The 6,950-nt window shown below is 35.4% G+C and overlaps 1 long non-coding RNA gene across 1 annotated transcript; it reads left to right on the top strand.

The window, feature by feature from the left end:
- The first annotated feature begins 233 nt into the window (after window positions 1-233).
- On the top strand, window positions 234-6,204 carry LOC128249939 (uncharacterized). The gene is made up of 3 exons (XR_008266090.2): window positions 234-438; window positions 4,381-4,516; window positions 5,730-6,204. It is a non-coding gene; the product is annotated as an uncharacterized LOC128249939 (long non-coding RNA).
- The last annotated feature ends 746 nt before the right edge of the window (window positions 6,205-6,950 follow it).

The raw sequence follows: 6,950 nt of genomic DNA, 5'->3' as shown, positions 1-6,950 counted from the left end.
TGTTCAACTGGTATTTATTTTATCGATCCTAAAAGGATGAAAGGCATAGTCGACCTCGGCGGAATTTGAACTCAGAATGTAACTAGTGCTGTAATACTAAAATACTGGTAATACTGAATCTAAACAGGCTGCTAATAATGAAACTAATCGATTGAAGTCAGAAGATGCAGGTTAACTGGATGGATTTGCATAAAGCTGAATGTCTGAAAAATTCGGGTTTGAATTGTGTTGGAGATATCTGCCTATGAAACTGCTTCTACTTCACGGAAAGGTTATAAAAGTAGTTGAGAAGGCAACGTGGATTCCTGAGACAAGAAATCGAAGAAAATTAAAATACGTGTCTACATTGTCAACAATCTGGATTAAAAGTAGATTTCCTGTTTCTTTGCTATTAGTTTGAGTAATGATACATTTAGAATTTAGCAGGCTACTATAAAGGTAAGAATTGCATTTAATGAATTTTAATTTTCTAATAGAAAACTTTCATCGAAAAATACACAACAAAATGTAAATAACTATTTCAAATAGATCTACTTAAAGCTATTCCAACTCACGAACACATCAAATCGACTGGAAATTATCAAGAACATAGGTTGCTAAAAATTCCTTAAGAAGCAGCTGACTTGAATATTTTCAGATTGCGTGCGGAAGAAGATTGTTATTCATCTAGTTCCTGGTTAACCTTGAAAAGATATATGCATGTACGCATGTATGTAAGCATGTATGTATGTATGTATGTATGTATGTATGTATAGCAAATAGCTTTATCTCGACATTCGAATGAAAGTAGAGAACTTTTTGTTGTGATCAACCATTCATGATATTGATTACTTAGCTAACTCGATGACTATAGCCTTCTTACATACAATAAAAGGATAACTCACTGGAAACTTGAAAGTGAATCTAGGCTTAAAAATTACGCTAAAATAGAATTTTCAGACAATAGATTTGATTACTTGGAGCAGTAAATAGTTCACATGTTTGCCTGGTAATTTATATTTACTTACTCAGTCTCATCTCAAATAAAATGTACAACGAAAATTTAACAGTAGACTTGTATGTTTGTTTATTTATGCGTTTATCAACTGACTGCACCATTCATGCACTTCTGTATGGAATAAGTTAGCCGCTACTGGAAAAAATATTTCCTCGATATATGTGAATATATTTTGCAATAATAATGAAACTCAGTCATTGAAATATCGTTTACTTATTAGGATGAAAAACATAGCATACCTTTGCTACTAATATAGTCTTCTTGGTAAAGAGAAAATTATCTTCTGCTGTGCTTGGAGTTAATTTTCCACTTTTGGTAGACATCTGAATGCAAAGAAAATACACTAATATTTGCAGAAAAAAATTGATTTACGACAGTAAAAGCCGATAATGAATTCGTAAAACATGATTAAGTTTGGGTGTCGTGAGGAGAAGCAAGATCTGGTGCTTCAGGTAAAAGCTCTTCATTAAAGAACCGGAAAGAGTTCTAAATGAAACTGAGGACAGCCTTCAATTTCTCTTCTGATTGGCAGAGAGTACTGTTCTAAGGGTTAGAACTAAGCTTTCCTTATAGACACCAACTTATTATATGGCTTCAGTTGTTATGTACTTCATAAGTCAACTCTGCAGTCTGTCCCTTTGTATAGAAGCATATAAAGTCTTCACAACGGCAAACACGAAATATTTTCCCCTTAATGATCATTTGCTAATGTACAGGAAGATATATCGAATAAGTGTTTCTTGTCTCTATATGTAATATGGAACTTATATTCTATGAAATATTTCAGCCTCCTGTTACAATGATTCCTATAGACACTGATAGAAAAATATTTCAGATTGTTAACATCACCTGCTCTTTTTTTCTTTGTTTGTTAGTTTCCCTATTGTAAAACAAGGCATTTTAAGCAGATAAACTAGTCATCGAGTAAACATTCTTCGTGAGAATTGAATTCCCCAACTTATTTTGCATGTAGTGATCTATAATCTGTATGCTTATGTCACAGAAACCTGTGTGAATAACAGCTGGCGAATTCAATCCTAACCCTATTAAAAATACATGTGCAAAACACCTGATAATAATCTCTGCTCATGCTTCTCAAAGAGTTTTACAAAAATATGTCAGGCTTATAGACCAGTGTGTTTTTCATCTACTATCGACAATAATTATTATTCATTTAAAATATTAAGCCATATAATGCTAAAATATTCAACGTTCGTTTCTCGCCGTAAACAGTTTTTCTACAAAATCTTTTCCCTACTCCTAATGCTAATGACGAACATCGCTTCAGCTAATATTTCTTTTACTTTCTATTATCTACATTCGTGGTAGGGACGCAACGATCAGCCTCGGCTTTTGTAACATACTTGTCTTGCACGAATTTTGAAAATACTGTACATATATAGTGAAGATCTTTATTTAAGAAACAGAATTTTATGAAAGTAAATATACGAAGCGTTCTTAATATTTACTGACATTCACCTCTCTCTTCCAATTATTGGACAAAAGACTGTCCTCTTACAGTTTATTTTGCAAATAATTTCATTCAAGACGTTCTGATAGACGTATTTGAAACAATTTAGTTGTTCTCATAAAACATTCTTGTCACTTTCTTATATTGGAATTCACGTCTTTCCTCTTAATGTCATTAGTTTGGTTTTCTGTCAATATATCGATGTCTTTAGGTATATTTTATGGCAATTTCTTTGAAGCAAGTTCCCACGTTGAACATTTCAGTTTTTAGTATTTTGTAAGTGTTAAAGAGTTGTTAATTTAGCTACTTCAACGGGAGATATTGATCAAAACTATTATCATATATAATTTTCATTTATTAATGACTTATTCTTTTATTGGCTATTTAGTATTTCTTGTGGCAAACACAGCATTAGTTTTACCTGCAAAGGTCTTAAAACTTATCGATTTAAAAATAAATCGCGTGTCAAAATTGTTTTATACCACAATGGAAAACCGAATAAAGTATAAATACAATGTATAGATGTGTTGACCATGGGTTAAATTACCTTGGAGAAGTAAAACTGTGGTGGCTGACGGAATAAAAAACGATGGTCTTTCATCTTGGGAGTCAAAAGTTCACACATTATTGCTGACACGAACAATGACTGTCTATACAGCATGTCATGCGTCACCGTATCAGAAGTTAATCAATATTTTTCACTGGTTTCTGTCCTTATCTGCTGTGCTCAAACAACTATCTCCTCATGTTACGCTTATAAAGACGTTTGTAACCCAGTCGGATTTCCTGTAATCTCTTGCAAGACTAGACAACTTTGACTTGGCAGCAGAGTTGTTTTTCCTGCTATTTGGACATTCTCAAGCCAACCGAAGTTCCTTTACACAACTATGTCTTCCATGTCAGAGAGCTTGATTTTGCTTGGATGAAGCTATTCCTGTCTTTTTACGTGATGTCCATGACCTATCTCAAGTGTTTTATAATAAATAAATGTAGTTTGTTTTCATTATGCAATACATTGTCCATGCAATCGATCGTTAAAACATAGTGGATAATACTATGGATCGTTAAACATGTCGATACCTGCTTGTTGTTCCATAGTTGCTCTCTCAAACTTCTTAATGCAGAGTTTATCTTGCTCAACCTGTAATGCAGTTCATTACTGAGCCTTCTATCTGTACTAATTATACAGCTCAGATAAAATGGTTTGCCTCTATCACTTCTTGCTCTAACTGAGCCCAGTACTGTTACTAATTGTAGTACTCAGGTAGATAAGATGGTTTGCCTCTGTCAGTTATTTCTTTTCGATTATAATAGTTTCAAGAAATGTCACTTGGTTCGTGCCAGAATTTCGATGATAAATAATCTCACTCTTCCGGGTGATAATTTTCAAACAAAACGTTTTTGTGGCTGCACCTTCACCAGCATCCACCAAGCTCTGAATGTTCCGTGCATTATGGGACACAAAGGCAAAACAACTCGCAAATAAATTTCTTTCCTTAAGATATGTATAGCCCTATCGTAGCTTTGGGGGTGATACTTTAAAATTGCCTGTATTCATCTTCAGCTTAGGTGTGAAATTACTCTTTGAGCTTGGATTACAGATAAAGTGAGAAAAATGGTGTCATCTCGTACTCTTGCTTGACTCTCACATTAACATCAAACTGTGCAGAGCTTCAGTTCATCTGCGTGCCATGGGGACTTTAAAGTGTAGCAACTTTATAGTACGAGTGAACTTTCCCGGGAATTTAGAGCTTCCGAGCACACACCTTAGCCTCGATTGGCATACTGTGCCGTCTCCGTGAAGTGAATGAGATTATTGGATATTGCTACTATATTTATATGTGTGGTTTTATTTCTGTATGTTTTGGAGGGATTTGAACATTATAATTATTTACAACTGATTTTTTTTTAGTCAGAAAAAGAAGACAATACCCATAACTCTTTACAGAGTATCCAAAACTGGTGGAAGGGTGAAAGGAAAGCGTCCTCAATCCAGCAACCTGGGATGAATGTTTGCATCACAGCGGTCTCCAATAAAGATACCCAAGGTATACTATTTAACCGGACAACAGATTAAGTCTATGATCCACTTTGGTCTTCGGTTTGGTGAGACTCGGAGCAAATAACACATACTGTATTATCCAACGATCTACTGACTCTGGCAATTCGTCGCTGTGTTAATTGATACTATTAATGCATTTTTTCTTGTTTTGTTGCTTCTGAAACGCTGGCTCTTGCTTAGAATCAAGGTCAGCGTTGATCAAACAGACCTATGTGGAAAAGCGTTCCGACACTCGACACTAAAAATTCCTGTCCTTTCTTCAGGCATCATCTATGTGGAACTATATTATTCAAAGTCGTCTGCCAATTTTTTAAAGCTGGTAGGAAGTGATTTGGTTACGCGATTAAATTATGAATCTTAGCGGCTCGGGACTAAGTATGTCGGTTTGTTATTATTATGTTCAGTCATTACAGTGTCGGTCAAAATGCCTTGTGGTATTTTTCAGCTCTTTATGTTCTGAGTTCAAGTCTCAAGTAGGTCACCTTTGCCTTTCATCTATTGGGATCGATAAAATAAAGTGCCAGTCAAATTGGTGGTCTTGCGAATACAGTAATCCCTTGCCATATCGCGCTTCACCTATCGCGGTTTATTATTTAAGCTGACGTCGATTCCTCCTTCCTCCGTGGTGTTGTTTTGCATTTATAATATACTAAATATATACAAATTATAAAGATAATAAAAAAAATATACAGTACTGTTTCTACTTGGCGGATTTTTACCTATGGCAGGGGTTTAGGAACGTGACACCGTGATAGTCGAGGGATTACTGTGAATTTGAAACAGTTATTCGGCTCACGACAACCCTGATGCTGTAGAATTACCAACAAAGACTTTTTACCTGCGAGCAGCCAGTCTCTTTCTCGGTTATATCAATTACTGCGTTATCAAATGTCTCCATTATCAAAACAGTATAGTGTGATTTCGGGTAAATTTGGCCGCCTTTTGTAACGAGTCACCTGACTGCATCTAATTTCCATGTTTAGTTCGTTGACTTATATCTCAAAACCTAGGCCACTCACGAGCTAACCCTCTAAATCTTCCTACCCAGAACCTATTCTCGCTGGAATTCTGTAGCACCATACGTTTCTTTCTTACGTTTGGGTAGCAACGTCAGGTTTTTTCCTGTAGAACAAATATTAATGATGAAACAAAGTATTTGATTCTTGTTGTTTATTTAAGTGTTTTGCTTTCTATTTTAGCAGTCGCCATATTGTCTTTAAAGTTGATCATGTTGTACGATCATTTGAAGAGAGGGGTTTAAACGTTAATTCACAGCTACTTTGAATTAATCTGGCTACAGCGTCGACATTCTTTTGCAACTATAATTGATGAGTGCAATAAATAAAATAAGGATACAACTGCTGCTGCTGCTGCTGCTGCTGCTGATGATGATAATGATGATAAGAAGTAGTAAGAGGAGAAGCTGAAGGAAGGGAAGAAGGAGCTGACGATAATAATGATAGCGATGCTGTTACTGTAGCTGATGATAACGATGATGCTAGGGTTGATGATGACGATGACGACGACGACAATAATGATCCTTTCTACTACAAGCACAAGGTCTGAAATTTGTAGGAGGGAGCAGTCGATTACACTGACCTCAGTGTTCAATGGTAATTATTTAATTGACACGAAAAGGATGGAAGGTAAAGTCGACCTTGGCGGAATTCGAACTTAGAACGTAGATGATAATAATGAAAGTTTCAAATTTTGGCACACTGCCAGTAAATGTGATGGGAGAGAAAGTTAGTCATTTACATCGATCCCAGAACTTGATTGTTTTTGTTTTTTTTCTTCTTATTTTATTAACCTGGAAAAAATTAAAATGAAAGGCATGGGTAACCACAGCGTTATTTGAACTCACAGCGCAAAGAACTGAAGGAAATGCCGCTAAGCATTTTGCCCAACTCACTAACGATTCTTTTAGGCCACAGCCTTAATAAGAGTAATTATAATGACAGTAATGATGATCATGGTGATGATGATTATAATGATGATGATGATGATCCTTTCTACTGTAGAGGCTTGAAAAATTCGAGGGGAGGGGGCCTAGTCAGTTACCAATACTCAACTGGTACTTATCGTATCGACCTCGAAAGGGTGAAAGGCAAAGTCGACCTCGGCGGAATTTGAACTCAGAATGTAAAGACGGACGAAATGTAGCTAAGCAATTTTAATAATAGCAATAATAATGAAAATAATGTGATGATGTTGATGATGAGGACAATGATGATGATGATGATGATGATGCATAAATGTATTATCTTGTCTTATTTAAAAGTTTTAGATGTTATATTAGCAGAATAAAAGAACATTACTTCTGTTATTGTTACTGACTTTTGATGTTGTTATTGCTGATACTGCTGATGTCGTTTTTATTATTGTTGTTGTTGTTGTTGTTGCTGCTGCTACTGCTGCTG

Source organism: Octopus bimaculoides, chromosome 1, assembly GCF_046866305.1.
Source record: "Octopus bimaculoides isolate indiv1 chromosome 1, ASM4686630v1, whole genome shotgun sequence".
NCBI classification, from domain to species: domain Eukaryota; kingdom Metazoa; phylum Mollusca; class Cephalopoda; order Octopoda; family Octopodidae; genus Octopus; species Octopus bimaculoides.
This window is presented reverse-complemented; position numbering and strand designations above follow the sequence as displayed.